The sequence below is a fragment of the Ochlerotatus camptorhynchus genome, unplaced genomic scaffold (assembly GCF_037179485.1).
Source record: "Ochlerotatus camptorhynchus isolate MF236.1 unplaced genomic scaffold, CSIRO-AGI_Acam_v1.1 ptg000411l, whole genome shotgun sequence".
Taxonomy (NCBI): Eukaryota; Metazoa; Arthropoda; class Insecta; order Diptera; family Culicidae; genus Ochlerotatus; species Ochlerotatus camptorhynchus.
The window spans coordinates 203,389-222,212 of NW_027040897.1; the positions used below are offsets into that span (position 1 = coordinate 203,389).

Here is an 18,824-nt window from a genome sequence, read left to right on the forward strand (position 1 = left end):
ATGTTATTAGGCTGTCTAAATTTTCTTATTTAAGTTCGTTTGATGATTATGATATCTCATTAGCATAATTTAATAAATAATTGAAATCTCTAATCTACCTAATCAATTATAACCCATGCTTTATTAAGTACCTGGACTTGTGTATGTAATCTAAAATTTAACGTATATCAAGTTGTTTTTGCCTTTTAACTATATTTATTATATATTAGTTCGTTCCAGGTGACACCTTCAAGTGACTAAAATGCTTCACTTTGATAGTTTCCTAGCTGATTTTTAAATTACATAGGGTATATGCTCCAACTACGCTCACACGTTTCCACTATGTCGTCCCACAAAATTACGTATGGATATGTCAAAATAGAAGCACGCCACAGTGGAAATCCCGAGCCATAGTTCAAACATGTATCCCAAATCAAAATGAAGCACGTATAAGATTAGTTACAATACCATGTACAAAAATGGTGTTTAAAATTGTTCCCTGAGTAATACCTACTTCAATGAAACAACAATCACAGTCCGCATCGTGCTCTCTTGCCGTGCGGATCTATTTGCTTTTTGCTGAAGGAAGTACCTAAAGCTACAACAAATTTAAACAGCACTTTTCAGTGCTCAACCTGTAAAAAATTTCTACCTTGTTCAACTCTTATTCCTCGTCAATCCTTGTTTGGACCCTACCCGAGGTAATCCTTCTTGGATATCGATTTGGAAAATTCCTCTTCGATCCTTCAGATTCATATAGTAATCTGCTTGGAAGTCGATTTGGATAAAAATTTACTGCCGCCATGGCGCCTAAACGCAAAAGAAAGGGGCAAACTCTTGACCCCCCTTCTGATGAAATTAATTTGAGTAATCAATTTGATTTGCTCACGGATGATGAGAATGATCCATCATCCAAGAAAAATTGTAGTAAACTTTCCCGGCTTAATGCCAAGAAGGAAAAGATTCCCCCTATTGTGATAACCACTACCGATTTCCATGCTCTTCGCATGGAACTTTTGAATTTCGTGAAAGTTAAGTTTTCACTACAAATTGGACGTCGGGGTGAATGCCGTGTATTGGCTGAAACCTTGGACGGATTTAAATGTCTTCTCAAGTATCTTACTGAGAAGAAGCAAAATGTTTTTACTTACGACACCAAAACTGAACGTGTGTTCAAGGTTGTCATGAAAGGACTGCCCAGTGGTGAATCCCTGGATCAGATCAAAGATGAACTGGCAAAATTACTTGGAGTTGTGCCACTCCAAGTAATCAAAATGAAAATGAAATCCCGTCCTGGCGATTCGCGCAACGGGATTTCTAATGATTTTTATTTAGTTCACTTCAAGTCTAGTGAACTAAACAACCTTAAGGCCTTAGAAAAAGCTAGCCTTTTGCTCCATGTCCGAGTGAAGTGGGAACACTTCAGGAAGACTGGAGGAAATTTCCAAAACCTCACTCAGTGCCGTAAGTGCCAGGGATGGGGTCACGGAACTAAAAATTGCTACATGCCAGCTAAATGCATGAATTGTGGTGATTCCTCTCACGCAAAGGACGACTGTCCTGTGAAGGAAGATCCTAAGAAATTTAAATGTTCAAATTGTGGTGAAAACCACAAATCCAATTTTTGGGAATGTAAGACTCGCAAAGCGATCCTACAATCTCGTTCTAACCGTCAGGTAGGAAACGCTCCACGTTTCCGACCATGTACAAATTCCTCTGCTGTTAACAACGGTCAGCGAGGAACAAATTCTACATTCGTACCCGTAGGTACAAATATCACCCCTGCTTCAAATGTTTCATCTGTACCTACTCCCCTCGCTGCTAACAATGTTCAGCGAGATAATGGAGCTACCTATGCTGCTATTGCAGCGGGTAGAAATCAAAATACTAACCAACGTTCTAACGGAAATTTTGACAATTTTGACTTAGGAAGCATTACTGTCCCTAAAATGGAATTTTTACAGAATTCATTAATTGACATGATTTCTGATATGCTTAAATCTAACTCCATGTTTGATGCTATTCAAACTGGAGTAAAATTTGCTAATAATATTGTCATGACTTTAAAATTCAGTAATGGATTTTAAAGCTTTAAATATTTTAAATTGGAATGCTCGATCTCTTAAAGATAATGAAGACGAGCTATTTAACTTTTTAAGAGTTCCTAACGTGCATATTGCCGTTATAACTGAAACGTTCCTTAAACCTGGCCATAAGGTTAAGAAGGACTCAAATTATTTAATTTATAGAAATGATCGTCTTGATGGACCCTGTGGTGGCGTTGTCATCATTATTCATAGACGAATCAAACATAAAATACTTTCTTCATTTGAAACCAAAGTTTTGGACAACTTACGTTTATAGCTGCCTATTTGCCATTCCAATGCGTAGGCCAGCAAAAGAATTTTCTCAAGGGTGACCTCCAGTCATAGGTCTAAATTCTTCATTATTGGTGATTTTAATGCAAAACACCGCTCATGGAATAATGCTCAAAGCAATTCCAATGGTAATATTCTGTTTGATGATTGTTCTGCAGGTTATTACACTATTCAATATCCAAACAGCCCAACATGCTTTTCTTCTGCAAGAAATCCCTCCACTATTGATTTGGTCTTAACTGATTCATGTCAACTTTGTAGCCAATTGGTTACCCATGCTGACTTCGGTTCTGATCACCTTCCAGTAACTTTTGAAATATCCCAAAAAATAATTTGTAATCCCAACAGCTCTACTTTCAATTACCATAGAGCTGATTGGGAGCAATATCGAACATTTATGGAATATAACTTCGATCCAAACATTCCTTTGCAAACCAAAGATGAAATTAATTATGCTCTTGAATCTCTGACTACTTCTATAGTTGAAGCAAGAGCTGCCTCAGTACCAAAATGCGAGGTTAAATTCGATTCAATTATAATAGACGACGATCTTCAGCTCTTGATCCGTCTTAAAAATGTCCGTAGGAGACAATATCAAAGAACACGCAATCCTGCCATGAAAGTTATCTGGCGGGATTTGCAAAAACAAATTAAAAAGCGATTCTCTGCCCTGAGGAACAAAACTTTTGAAAATAATGTTTCTAAATTAGACCCGAGTTCCAAACCCTTTTTGGAAACTCACAAAAAATTTGAAAAAACCTCAAAAGCCAATTCCAGCGCTTAAAGAAGGTGGTAAAATTTTGATCACAAACTTGGAAAAAGCTCAGAAACTTGCTAAGCAATTCGAGAGTTCCCATAATTTCAGTTTGGGTCTTACTAGTCCTATTGAGAATCAGGTTGCTCGGGATTTTCTGAATATTTTCTCTCGGGAAAATATTTTTGATGATTCCTGGGGGACTGATTTGGACGAAGTAAGGTCTATAACTAAAAAGTTTCAAAATATGAAAGCTCCAGGTGATGATGGAATTTTCTATATCCTCATCAAAAAACTCCCAGAGAGTACCTTGTCTTTCTTGGTAAAATTATTTAACAGATGTTTCCATTTGGCATACTTTCCTGATAAATGGAAAAATGCAAAAGTTGTTCCAATTTTGAAGCCGGATAAAAATCCAGCTGAAGCTTCTAGCTACCGCCCAATAAGTTTGCTTTCTTCAATAAGTAAACTTTTTGAAAAGATAATTTTGAATAGAATGATGCTTCACATCAATACGAACTCAATTTTTGCAGATGAGCAGTTTGGATTTCGCCATGGGCATTCAACTACTCATCAACTCTTAAGAGTTACCAATTTAATTCGTTCAAACAAATCTAAAGGCCACTCAACTGGAGTTGCTCTTCTAGACATAGAAAAAGCATTCGACAGTGTTTGGCATGAAGGTTTGATTGCTAAATTGAAAAAGTTTAATTTTCCACTTTATATTATGAAATTAGTTCAAAATTATTCAACTGACAGAACTCTGCAGGTAAATTATCAAAATTCCAAATCTAATCGACTACCTGTTAGAGCTGGAGTTCCTCAGGGTAGCATTCTTGGGCCTATATTGTATAACATTTTCACTTCGGACCTCCCTGATTTGCCTCAGGGTTGCCACAAATCTTTGTTCGCTGATGACACAGGCATTTCCGCTAAAGGAAGAAGTCTTCGTGTAATTTGCAGCAGACTGCAGAAAAGTTTAGATATTTTCTCTTCTTATTTACAAAAATGGAAGATTTCTCCCAACGCTTCCAAAACTCAACTTATAATATTTCCACATAAGCCTAGAGCTTCGTTTTTGAAACCTAGTAGTAGTCACATAGTCACTATGAACGGAGTTCCAATTTCCTGGTCAAACCAAGTGAAATATCTTGGATTTATACTTGACCAAAAATTAACTTTTAAAGATCACATTGAGGGCATTCAAGCCAAATGTAACAAATATATAAAATGTTTGTATCCTCTTATAAACAGGAAATCCAAACTTTGCCTGACGAATAAACTTCTAATATTTAAACAAGTTTTTAGACCGGCCATGCTTTACGCTGTGCCAATATGGTCTTGTTGTTGCACTACCAGGAAAAAAGCACTTCAAAGGATTCAGAACAAAGTTCTGAAAATGATTTTGAAGTTGTCTCCCTGGTACAGTACTACCGAGGTACATAGAATTTCGAATGTTGAGACTTTAGAACAAATGTCCAACAAAATAATTAATAATTTCAGGCAAAAATCGTTGCAATCCTCAATTGCAACGATTAATTCCCTTTATACTTAGATAAGATTTAGTTTTAGTTTTTAGTTTTAAGATATCAATTGTTATACTGACATGCAGGTTAAAAAACCTGTTTAAAATACTGAATTGCCAAGACATGAACAATGTAAAAACACTTATATATATATATATATATATATATCATAACAATTAAGGCTGGTACGTTTCTGCAGTAACTGGAGCACCTAGGTTAAAATTAAATATTAAATGTAATTTATTTTGAATTTGGAACAAATAAGGGGCTGTCCATAAACTACGTAGACAGTTTAGGGGGAGGGGGGGGGGTAGGGGTTTGACAATTAACCACGGCCCATACAAATTTTAAAATTTTTGTATGGACAATTGTCTACGCAGGGGGAGGGGGGATCAAGAATCCTAAAAAACTGTCTACGTAGTTTATGAACAGGCCCTAAAGAGTTAAAAAAAAAATGAAACAACAATGAAAGCTTGTCACGCAAATAGAAGGAGCACTGTTGGGCGTTTTCTGAAATATTTCATTTATATAATTCCCGTGTAAACCCAAATAAATTTATTTGTGTAAAAATAAATAAAATAACGGCGATTTGCGGAAAAAGCCGCCAGTATCGCACCCAACGTCAGTGCCTACCGTGGAGGCACCATATTCGAAGCGGTTCCTAAATCGACGCACTCAATAATGTTCGACTATTTTCAATCATTGTTTTTAAAATGTTACTTCTGCAAATATTAGTTCCTGTGCTCTAGGGATGATGGTGTAACAAAGTTTTGAAAAATATCTTGTCAAAATCGAGATGCGATAAAAATTAGACGACTGCGTCATCATTAGGGACGCGTCAAATATGGTGCTGGCACGGTATACGTAAGCGTACTACAACGCGGCTCTCAAACTAATGAGTAACAAGTGTGATATGGGAAATGGCTCCAATGTCGGCCCATGGATCCATGATTGGGCCCATCGCCAAAAATCTACCATCTATCAATCGTATCCAGATGAACGCGATATGGCACCAATGGATACCCTTGGTCGCCACTGAAAATTTAGTCGATTGCTGAATCCATGTATGGGCCCAAATCAGGGACACCCAGGCCGACACAACATGGATTTCCCCTACTATCACTTCAGGCTAAAACTTTGGTTCTCTCGTGCAATGGTTCATCAGAGAGGGGAAGCTCAGTAATCCTCATCGCATGCTCATGACGCTATTCTGCCACGGCATGAGCCAACGATGCCGGACCTAAACCAACCGTCTCAAACGCTCCACTATGAAGCATAAGATTAGTCCCGCCCACCAACGTCCAGGTTAAACACTAGCCAAGGGGAGGGCCAGTTTGATTTTTGAAAATTGGCTCAAAAGGGTTTAGTTGACACATCATACCTTACCGAAAACTAAAGCACAACAATCCTAATCCTTATTTCAAAACTATCAACATGTTTAACACACCTATCCTAAAACTTCACTTATTTGTTAGCGCCTGATTGAAGATATGACTGCTATTGAGATTGCCTGTAATTAACAAATATACTAAATAGGAAGATTTATTATACAACTCTCAAGGCCAGTTGCCTCTCTAAGCGGACCCCCCGCGTCCTATCACTTATGTTAATTGACTTTCTGAATTCTCTTATTGAAGTTCATTTGATGATTATTTAGTCTTATTTAATAAATAACTGAAATCTCTAATCTACCTACACAATCATAACTCATGCTTTTAAAATAAATTTTAACGGGTTCAAGTACTTCTGGCTTTGACATATATTAATTATATCTTTGTTCGTCCCAGGTGACACCTTCAAGCGACTAAAATGCTTCACTTTGAAGTTAGTTTCCTAGCTAACTTTAAAGTTTAATTGTATAGGGTAAATGCTCCAACTACGCTCTCACGTTTCCACTATGTCGCACAACAAAAATACATATGGATATGTCACAATAGAAGCACACCACAGTGGAAATCCCGAGCCATAGTTCAAACACTTATCCCAAATCAAAATGAAGCACATATAAGATTAGTTACAATACCATGTACAAAAATTGTGTTTAACGTTGTTCCCTGAGTAATACCTCAATGAAAACAACTATGAAAGCTTGTCATGCAAATAGAAGGAGTAGTGTTTGGCACTTTCTGAAATTTCAATTGTATAATTCCCTTGCAAATCCAAATAAATCTATCTGCGTAAAAAAAATAAGAGTGATTTGCGGCAAAACCCGCCAGTATCGCACCCAACGTCAGTGTCTATACGTAAGCGTACTACGACGCGGCTCTCAATCAAAGGAGTAGCAAGTGTGATACTATCACTGCTAGACTAGATCTTTAGTTCTCTCATGCAGTGGTTTATCAGAGAGGGGAAGCTTAGTAAGCCCCATTGCCTGCCCATGGCGCCATTCTATCGCGGCATGAGCCAGCAACGCCGGCCATAAACCTACCGTCTCCAACACTCCACTAAAAAGCATGAAATTAAGCCCACCCACCAACAGCAAGGTTCAAAAACTAGCCAAGGGGAGGGTAGATAACGCCTAATTATTATCAATATTAATATATACCGAATATCATAGATATCACAAAAACGTCAAAACGACAATTCCTACTCCGTAATATTGTCTGCAGCAATTATTATAGGTCTCTAAAACCCGCCATGTTGGAAAAAGGCTTGATGATACAGATTTCAAAATTTTGCGCGATAAGGCATATGATTGAAATTTTAAAATGCTGGTTAATGTGGGTTGTGCTTAGTAGGCCAAAAATTAGCTCTAAGCCCTACTAGCAAATGCTTTTATAATTATGAATTTAGTTTTTAAAGTGCATGGTTTATTTTTTTCTTTATTTTAATGAATTTTAGCCATTGGCTACTCTAATAAAAAACCAGGTGACCAGGTTGTGCTATTGCTATATACATTCAAATGGAGTAATAGGGGAACTGACCCGATGTAGTGGTTAGCATCCATGTACCTCACGCTAAAAAACACGAGTTGAGATTCCACAAAAAAAAACAAATGAAGCATTAAACCGAATGCCATTGAGCCAAAGAGATCATGTCTACAACTTTCTGCGTCCTAAATCTTTAACATATGTCTATGTTTTAACTACCTTGATAATTCATTCAGAACTCTTGACAGGATTTCTTCGTAATGAAATTCAAGAATTTTCTTAGAATCAGAATTGTCCTAAAATAAACTTTAAACTTTATCTGATTTTCATTTTTAATTTTTTTTATATAATTCCGTAAATTATCTGCAGAACACTATAAAAAATTGTTGGAATTCATCCTAAGATTCTCTTCGAATTAAAAATGATTCTCCAAAGAATTCGATGAAGCTTCCTTTCCTAATTCTATAAAAAAAACTCGCTTGAATTCTCCTTAGAGTTCCCATGCAACTCACTTAAATGTCTTGAAATTCTGCTCAGAATTATCTTGAAGTTTTCAGAATTTTTCAGAAAATTCAATTGGAATACTCCTCAGAATTCCTTGAGAATTGTATCCACAAAATTCGGTACCCTTATTATCAAATATACTGTATATAGTTAACTTTTTTGTTTTCTTGGAGACACGATTTTCGGCCAACAAGCGCACCTTTGCATCAGAAAAGGCAGCTAATGTATTTAAGAAAAATTACGCAAAGCTACCACAGAGATTTAAATAAAAGCTTGTTTAAATAATTATTGTCGTGTTACCATAGGTATATGCAGGCCTAAGTAATATGCACAACTTTTTACGAAGAGTGAACTATATTGTTAATATAGTATATTTGTTGCTATTCTACTCAGAATTCACTTGGAATTCTCTTTAGAATTCACTTGGAATTATCCACAACATTTCTTTGGAATTTGCCCCATAATTATCATCAGAAGTTAACAGCCTCAAAGTTCTTCTATGGAACCCTTATCAGAAGTGCATAAAAAATTAATCTCATTTGGAATATTCATTTGGACTTGGAATCTTTTTCACAATCGTCATTTAATTTACTCAGAACCACATAAAAATACTCCTTAAATTTCACCTGGAGCTCTACTCACAATCACCTTGGATTTTATTTTCAATTACCTTGGAGTTCTAGTAAAAAATCCATAATCATCCAGCTTGCGAATGCTCAGGACGAAGTATATTTTTATTCCCGATTTGCCATCGAAATTCACGGATATTTTCCGGTGATTTCGAATTTTCGGATTTTTCCCGGATTTGTCGATTTTGCAGTTCACTGGTCATCCTGATATTAGAAAAAAAATATGTTTTTTTTTATTATATAATCACATCAACACATTTTAAGCCAGCGGTGCCGGTGGTTAGAGATAACTTCGTCAAGATACATAAATTGTCAATTCATAAAAATATCACTGAATAACTGTTCAAAAGACAGTTTTAACGTGTAAAATGCAGTGTCTTTTAAATTCTGTAAGCGTTGCTGAACGCTTGATATGTCTAGGCATCGAATTGAAAACAATTATTCCTTTAAAATATAATGAATTTTGTGAAGCACAAGTCAAGAAATGTGGTGTTCTTAATTCAACCGCGTTTCTAGTATTATATCTATGAAAGTCACTTCCTCTTTCAATTCTATCACATAAATATTGAGGCAGAAACCCGTTAAATACTTTATAAATGAACACCATAGTCAAACATACAATTCTTTGCTTCACCGACAACCATTGTAAGGCGTCTAGCATCAAAGTTGAGGAAGTTAATCTATTACATCTCATTATCAAACGCATTATTTTATTCTGCAAGCGCTGTAATCTCGATATTTGTGTTGCATTGACCAGAAATAAAATGGAAGGGCAATAGTCTAGATGAGGAGAGATGATTGATTTGTATAGCTGTATTTTACTGGCAATAGTTAAATCGTTTTTCAGTCAACAAGGAATTCCATACTTCTTGGCAATTTTCTTGATGACATTGTCAATGTGACAATTGAACTTAAGTTTGTCATCAATAATCACGCCAAGATATTTAATCTCCCGAACGCGATCAATACTCGTTTAATCGATTCCGCGAAATTACCATAAATTTAGTTTTACTTGTATTCAATTTCAACTGCTTACACTTCAACCAGCTACTAAGAGAACGCAAATCTCCATTCAAGTGTAAAACGGCATCATCTTAATCCCTAGCCGCAATGAATAACACAGTATCATCTGCAAAAAGATTAATGTCGCAAAATCGTAAAACACGTCGCAAGTCATTAATATACATAATAAATAACAGGGGCCCTAATACACTTCCCTGGGGCACTCCAAGGTTATTTTTCACACGAGACTGGAAACAGAATCATTAAAAGCAGTCCGTTCAGTTCTGTCAGACAAATAGCTTTCAAACCATTTATATGCTGAACTCGTAATTTCAAAGCTCTTGATTGATCTTAACAATAAGGGCCCAGAAATTGTTTCAAAAGCGCGTTTTAGATCCAAAAAACAGCAACAATCGTATCTTTACACTCGAAGTTATTTTTCGACTTGCAACAACTTCCAAATTCGACGCGTTTTCACAATAATGACCTTCTCGATATCCCGATTGTTCTGGTATCAACAAACTATTACTATTTAAATACTCCACAGCTGGCCTTTAACAACAAGTTCTAAAATTTTCTCTAATGTGTGCAATGGGACGAAACTCTACGGCTTTAATCGTTCCAACAACTTTTTGAATAGAAACCACTAAGGATTCCTTTCAAATGTGTGACACATGTCCAGTTTGCAATGATTAATTATTAAGGTCCAGCAAGATGTGGCCAATGACATGAAATCAATCTTTAATAACTCTAGCATTAACATTAACATGCTTTATAGCTGCGCCTTTACCGACTGAGCTAAGGGAGGTCCGTGTACATGACATATACAATAAAACACTGTACATTTCTTTTTTTCATTTCAATTCTTATTAGGGTGTTGCCCTTCGTAAATTAGGTTGGACAAGATTGCCTTTTACATCTTATGAAGCACGCTAATCAACATTACCATGGTGTCTACTCTATCCAAGGAATCAAATTCCCTGAGTTGTCCAGGTTTTTCCAGGTCGGATGAAAAAAAAAAATCCAGGTGCATACAAATTATACACATTATTATTTTTTTTATTTATCCATCTGGAATCCCTTTTATGTACTTATTGATTTGTGTTATTTTCGATTGTTCAAACTTGGGCGTTGGTACTTATAAGTCGGCACAGCAAAAAAGTTATTGAATATTACAGCAGAACAGATGCACATTTACGCACGCTCATCAACATTCAAACAATAAAAGAGCGTCGTGATTTGTCAATGGTTTTATTTGTAAACAATATCGTTACGCTTCGTATTGACTAGAGTAGAACTCTTATCAAAGATATTTATTTACATAGGTACCTTCCATACCTACCATACTGCGAAATCGAAATATATGTATCACAAATCGCCATCTTTCAACTTATGCCATATTTGGTCCACTACATCAAATTATGGCTGTTTACAATAAGCATTGCGAATCTGTTGACATTACAATGACAAAAACCAAATAAAAATATTTTTATTCTAAAAGAAATTTTAACACTCAGCGGCGCAGATAAGGGCCTGGGTTCAATCCCAGTCGGCAACTCCGGGATTTTCTGAGGCATAAAATTTCTGATCATGCCTTCCTTCGGAAGGGAAGTAAAGTTGTTGGTCCCCGGTCCATGAGTTGATGGGTCGATATGGTAGGGTCCAGGTGTGGGAGCAGCCTCCCTGGCGTCGGTAGCATTGGTACTCAGTACGGAAAACAAGATCGACGAAAAACAAATCAAGGGAAAAAAATAACACGTGAAAATGCCCCATAACGAGGGTAGATCACCTTTTCGTGGTACGTTACGGGATGTAAGATCTACCACCGATTCCTAGTCCTGACTACTTCAAACTAGAGGAACAGGATTTTTCAGTAATCAAAGGAACACATCTTAGGCTGTGAACCATTTGCCGAGTTAAATTTAACTCGTAGTTAAAAGCAGTGCTGAGATTTGTCATTGTCACTGACAGACTTTCGCGCGATATTGACTAAATTGTTCGTCACATAGTCATTGACAGACTTGATCCTCAAAAAAACCTTCGGCAAAATCTCATTCATTTTTTCGTCAATGACAAAGATTCGCCAGGTAACAAAAATTGTAATTTAGTACATTGTGTGTCACATTATTGTTATCCAAGTAGCTCAGGACGTAGATACTTATTCACTAAAATGGATCCATGTAATTGTTTTGCTCAAGTCATTTAATTTCGTTAAAAATTTAGCTAATAAATAAATCTGCACATGTTCGTCACTGACAGCATTGTCATTGACAATTGACATGGTTTGCCTTGACTATGACTGCTGGCTCCAATGAGTGACCAAAGCAGAATTGTCAATATCACCGTGTACTGTCGAGATTTTGCAGCACTGGTTAAAAGTGACATCGACCGGTTTTCGAGCCACGGTCGTCAAAATTTAACTTCTTGTCTGTCAGAAATAACCACGCTCGGATAGCAGGGTTAATCGATAACTTTCCATCTGTCAATTTATAACCAAAAGTTAAAATAATCCACCAAATGGTTCAGAGCCTTAGTCCTTGTTACTTTTTATGCCTTGTTGATAGTGACAAGACTCGGCTTTGTCTACCGAGGATGATCTTGAAACAAGGAAAAAAATGAGTTCGTTGTCTTCATCTATGTGATTCCTAATCTTCTATTCGTTGTGCCCTAGTTTGAAGTGGTTAAGACTAGGGTTCTGATGCATGGTCATTATCGGTGTCATACCTTAATTTTATTGCTAAGGAATCCAATTTTGACTGACAAAGGGGCGCGCCTTTGGAGGGTGTTTCAACACTCCGAAGGGTATAAATAGCGGGACCTTTCAATTAGAGTCGGATCCTTGCGATAAATGCAAGAGTGGCAACTGCAAAAAAAATCGAATACTTCATAATTTCTCAATAGTGATGGAGTAATACGACATGCACTAAACTAAGGACACGGGATATACTACAATAGATCAATTTACTGGTCGCAGTAGTGTTAGGTCCCGAACAGAGGAAAAAAAAACACGTGAAAATAGTACACATCATACATATTATTAATAAGACAAAAATTGTAACAAATCAAAACGTCTGATTGACGGCAAAAAATAAATAAAATTGTAGTATTTTGACACTTTAAAGCATTAGCTAGAGAATACAGATGAGAATGCCAAATGAGTTGGGGAGAATTGTAGAGGAAATCTAGGGATATTATATAGGGTTTTTGAGAAAATTTTCAATAGAATTTGACTAGAAATTTCAGGTAATTTTGTGAATTATTTCAAGAAAATTGTATGGGAGCAACAGATGATTTCTAAGGTAGTTCTGAAGACACTATATTGGGATTATAATACAATTCTAGAAAACTTACAACTTAACAACTTTCATCTGAAAAAAAAAATTGAAAAGACAACCAAATTGGTCGTCCCATCACATATGAAGCAAGAGTACGAATCAAACTTAATATGCGATTTGCTCGTCTTGATCATTTTCGCGCTGGAACGGACATGCCAAGAGCGGTAGTAAACATAATTGTCAAACTGCCGAACCCGCAAAATGCGTTTCGTTACTGTGACACAGGACGACTGTCCAGTTGCAACAAGCTTGTTCACATCATCGTCACGCATTTTACAGGTTTGGTATTATGACTGTTAATGATGGTATGACTATTATCCTGAAACTTCTCCTAATGATCACCTACGGCTAAAATCTCTTAAATATTGTTGCACATTGTTGCGAGAATTTTTAAGAAAGAATACAATGATAAATGTAGGTATAGTGAATTTCAAGATTTTTTTTTTGAGGGAATTCCTAGTGTTTTGTAAAGAATTCCTAGACTTTTATGGAGAATAGGGAGTATTCGCTATATTGGACATAATCAAGAAATTATTGAGGTGAATCTTGAAAGTAAAACTAATTCTAATGACCTTTTGTCATGATCCAGCGACAAGTAATTTAATCGAATCTGAACATTATTAAGTCTAAGAAGTCTTCTTAGATATTGAGTAACCTAAATATTCGTCGTTCATCCTCGAAACTAACGTTTTATGGATGAAATTTATGCACAAAAACGAAACGCTAATTACCAAAGCTAACAAGCAAGGTGAAAATAGAGTAACACAGAAACGGGTATGGAGATATACAGGTACTAATAAGTAATGCACGTTCGAAATTTAAACATTGCAAACACACCAAAGCGCTTGTCTTGGGCTGCACACGATGCGCTTGAACTGGTTTCTTCCACTAGCCCAGCATCCGCTGTGAGCTTGATCTTCTGTGTTTTCATTGTTTCTGTACTAATTTCAACAGCCACAAAAAATAACAACACAAGAAAAATGGGAAATATTTCAGCAGCCATAAAAACAACATAACACACAATCTGCTCCTGAGAAAACGTAGGCATCATCATTTTCTTCTGTCTCTTCTTCCTTAAGCCACTTTGACATGTTATTACTCTTCTCTTCTGACCGATGTTCTCTTTTATGTTTCACTTTCACTTCTTGCTTTCGATAGCTTTCTTATGCATTTTTCTAGGCTTATGCCTTCTTCACATGACAAATTTCGTCGCAACTCTTCAGGCACTGATAACACACCGTTAATCCTTACGATAACGAACTGTTATTTCAGGATATTAGCCAAGGATTTGGCATAATCTATGCATGAACAAAACTGATAATTCCACTTAATTTTCAAGCGAAGCGTGAAATCGCGAATAACTGCCGCGATCGGATCCAACCGAACCGAACGAAGATTACTCAAACACTGAGGCGGCGATGAAAATAACGACTAAGGAGAATGACAGCAAAGCAACTTTTCCAGTAAGGCTATTTAAAAACTACGTAACGCAAATTTTACGGGGAAAAAATCAGCCCCTCCCCCCATGGAGATGCATTTTTCATATTGTTGCAAAATTACGGATTTTGTCCCCTCACAGCAGCATTTTTTTTGTCACACCGTGAAATTGGTGAAATTTTTAGAAACGGGTACGTATTTCGGGGTGACGTATTGAATAATCGATTTGTTTACAAGCTTTCCCCTTTGAGATTAACGTGTGAACAAATGTTTTCAACGGTCGAACATTTTCACGATAGTCTAAAACCAAAGCCAAGTACAATACATATGTATGCCTTTTAGCATATGGAGTTATCACAAAACCCGTCCCCTCGAAGAAGTGTTGCGCAATTTGTGCACGGCACCATTCCACGCTCAATACATATCCCACAATGAAGCCTCTCACGCTCACCATCCATCTCCACTGGAATGTTTAATGAGCAAAACTTCTTGACGATCACCGATAGGTGAGCGTAAATGAACATGCATCTGTGTGTGGTGGAAATACATAAAGCATGGATTTGCGCAAAGAATTATATCGCAAATCTATGATCGTTTGAATAATACGTGTATAATGAATGTAAATGATTTTCCATGCCTGGTCAGTACTTAGTAAATTTGAGAGCATTGCAATCGAACAGGAATTCAATCGCCTTTATGATTCGTGTACTTCTCAAATTCATCTTTTTTTCCTTTGGTTTGTTTTTTCCGTCAATCTTGTTTTCCGTGCTGAGCACCAATGCTACCGACGTGCCAGGAAGGCAGCTCTCCCACACCTGGACCCTACCTATCGACCCATCAACTCATGAACCGGGGACCAACGGCTTTCCTTCCCATCCGAAGGAAGGCGTGATCAGAGATGTTATGCCTCAGAACATCCCGACGGCGCCGACTGGGATTGAACCCAGGCCTGCTGGGGTGAGAGGTAATCACGCTTACCACTACACCACCGGCGCCGTTTAGTCTCAAATTCATCTAGTTTTTGGAATTAAAAACAATATTCTAACTCTATTGATTAATTGATCTTAGTTGGTTAATTAATGGCACCAAGAAATGTGTAAAATATTACGATGCACTCAATTATTATTTTGCACATAAATCGAATCAAAAGTAAAGGTAATGTGAAATGCTAGCTTCTAGCAAGAGTTGCAAGATAAATTAGGTACAAATCCCAATACCGAATTGTATTGTGTTTTCTCCGCCCATCTCTCCCTCTAAGTATTTCTAGTCTTCATCAGTGTCATTCCCACTAAAGACTTATCAAAATCTAACCCCCTTAAGTACTCATCCTTTAGGTAAAAATGTCAAGATCACAGGTATAAAAATGAAACTACAACGTGTATAATCGGTTGGTCTTATTATTTAATATTCTGACAGTGTAGCGCACAGTGGTCACCTTGCCGAACAGTAGCAACTGCACTGGGGTCGAATATTCCCCCACCTACCCCAGCATCAGCTTCTTCTTCATTCCTTTATTTAACGTCGGTCTCTGTTTCGCAATCTAGTGCCAATCACCGACGGACATCGATTGCCATCCATTGACGGAAATCGAATGTGCAGCAGAAAGGCAGCTTCCACAAATGCGTAGGATATCACACCCATTCAAACACCATGGGCCGGGACCAACGGATTTACTTCCCTTCTGAAGGAAGACGTGACCAGAGTTTTTATGCCTCAGAAAAATCCCACCGACCTCGGCTGGGATTGAACTCACACCCATTGGGATGAGAAAGCAATCACGCTTACCACTACACCACGGGCGCCGGCTACCCCAGCGTCCGTAAGCAAACAAGTTCATCAGAGCACACCACACGACACCAACCAGCGAATGTGTGGGCCTCCCTTGGGCTCAGTTGGTAAAGGTATAGCTACAAAGCGATTCCCGTTCCGTTAGGTATAGGAATTTTTCGGGTTGGCAAATTTCTCGACTTCTCTGAGAGCATAGAGATTGTTCTTGCCACACAATATATACTAATGTAAAAGTTGTACAGGCTTAGAAAGTTCTCAATTATCAATTGTGGAAGTGATCAAAGAACACTAATTTGAGAGCTGGCGTAAAGTTCCAGTGGGGACGTAATAAAGGCCAAAACATATCAGGGAATGAAAGATTCTCTTGCAGTTTTGTTGTATAATGAACTGAATCTGTAAGGTATCACGGACATGGTCTTCGGAAGACATTTCAAATCATTAAAATAATAAAAAATAATACAAATCCTAGTAAAAATCATAAAAATAAGTAAGAGGACCTGTTTTCTCATGGTAACATGACGACCGTAATATGTACCAGCTCTGGTTACCAGTACTCAGTTATCATAAGAAACGTCTATAATAATGCAAGAAATTCGTGCTTGCCTTTTTTGAATATGGCATTTGATTTACGTGTATATGTAAACCTTAATTTAATTCATAATAAATAGCTGTAGTAATATCGTAATATCCCGGATAAACATTATCATAACATTAAAATACAATACATTCTATTGTAATTGTATTGTACTGGTCAAATGATCAAATTGTCACAATAGGATAGCAATAAATTCTATAGAATTCAACATTTTCTTAACATATGTTATTAAAATTTTGAACAATAAAAAAATAATAAAATTTATTGTTAAGAGATCAAATATGTTTGAGAAAAAATGATTTTAACTAACAACCCCGGTTTTCTAATGTAAAAGTCTTATTTACAATAGATTCTTCTGTACATAACAATAAGTTCCTATGTATTTTATGTATAACGTTTATGGTAGCTACAATATATTTTATTGCATTGTAAAAATAGGTTCTATTGCTTATGCATGGTAAATTTTTATTCGGGCTATGCTGTCGTTAGTTCAGTTGGTTAGGCTCTCAGAATGACACACTTTGCAACACTTGACCCTAAGTGATAATCCAGTTTACTTATTTCAACACACAACTCAATCTATAGCCTCTGCAAACTTGAACCATTTTCTGCACATAACTGTTCTCGGTAAAAAGTTAGTTTTTCTTGAAATATAATAATATCCCTCACGCCTTACACTATGCGAGCTAATTAGTTAACTTCTTAGTTCAACGATAATTCCACCTAATCCTTTCGCTTTCCAACAACAAAGTTTAATCCTGTTTGTTATGTCATCTTTGGTCTGCTATCATTGCAAAATGGGAAGCCTCTAACACGCATAGTAAAGCATTCCTCGACCCACTCACTCTCAATTCACTCAACACGTGAGAGGCCAAGGATAAACTAAATTCCTCGTGGCGACCCTTATTGTTTTAGTCGTTGGTTCCATTTTCGTATGTAATAGAATGGAACAAATTAGTAACCCGTACAACAGTTAGTTAGTTTTCTTTAGCCTCTGCGTACAACAGGCACCAATGGAAAAAAAACTGATTTTTCTACCATTATGCTTCTAAAAAGAAATTATCAAACTAAATCAAGAACAGTTTGCTCAACATATTGAACTGAAGAGCCCTCAACGCATCGAATCGAATAAGAATTATTTTCAAATGGCCTTACCTAGCTTTTTCGAACGTCGAAAGTACCGGCTGCCGCCTGATAGAATTCGGTGTATGTGTATACCTACTTATAGTGGCATATTGCGGTTCATCGTCAGATGCGATGCGATTATTTTCCTTTCCTTGAGAGCTTTTACTGCTGTCAGTAGTTGCTGAACTAGGCACGGGTGGCGCTTGTCGAATAATTTGTTGTCGCTTTTGGCTGGTGCTGCTACCTGACGTCGGACGAGAACTGGCAGCGGGTGGTATCTTTGGTAAAGCTCGATTTGATGAAAATAACCCCCTCTGTTGGAGAAGTGTTCTCCGGGAAGATGAGCTTTCTGGTTTGCTGGCAGTGACAGCTCTTTTCGTGTAGTTCGTTTTATTACGAATGGTTACGTTACTCGACAACGATATCGCTCGACTTTGGCCGGATGTTGCGGACCTCGACTCAGTTTGTATTTCGGACAAAATTGATTTGTTCGATGGAACTCTGCGGATGTGTATTAAAGGAACAGCAGCGTTCAGTTGTGCCGATGTCACGGAAGGGTTTCTTGATACCAATATTTGGTTTAACCTAAAATACATGGAATAGCATTGGAACAAATTTTGTAGACATATCACAATCGAAAAGTTAATACTTTTGTCTATCCTTGGAAATTTTGAATACTGCACCGCGTTGTGTCTTTGATGTTTGAGTTGTCTGAAAATAAAAATAAGGGAAATGGGAAAAAATGATATTATTTATTAATTTATTATCTTTTTTTTCGAGGGTGCTAACTGTACAATTCTGACAGACGGCTGGGTATTATATATATATATATATATATATATATATATATATATATATATATATTAGACTGATGCAAAATTTGACTTTTTCGCTCCACAGTG

The 18,824-nt window shown here is 36.9% G+C and overlaps 1 protein-coding gene across 3 annotated transcripts in view; it reads right to left on the reverse strand.

The window, feature by feature from the left end:
• LOC135710975 (cytospin-A-like) overlaps nt 1–18,041 on the reverse strand; it is a 73,289-nt gene extending 55,248 nt beyond the window's left edge. Inside the window, exon 1 of one of the 3 annotated variants that reach the window (XM_065233710.1) lies at nt 17,953–18,041. The gene's annotated coding sequence lies outside the window, so the exon portion shown is untranslated. Of the gene's footprint in view, nt 1–14,076; nt 14,377–17,952 lie in introns of those variants that run through there. The other 2 variants (XM_065233709.1, XM_065233711.1) reach the window with 2 other exon arrangements.
• Between the last annotated feature and the right edge of the window lie 783 nt (nt 18,042–18,824).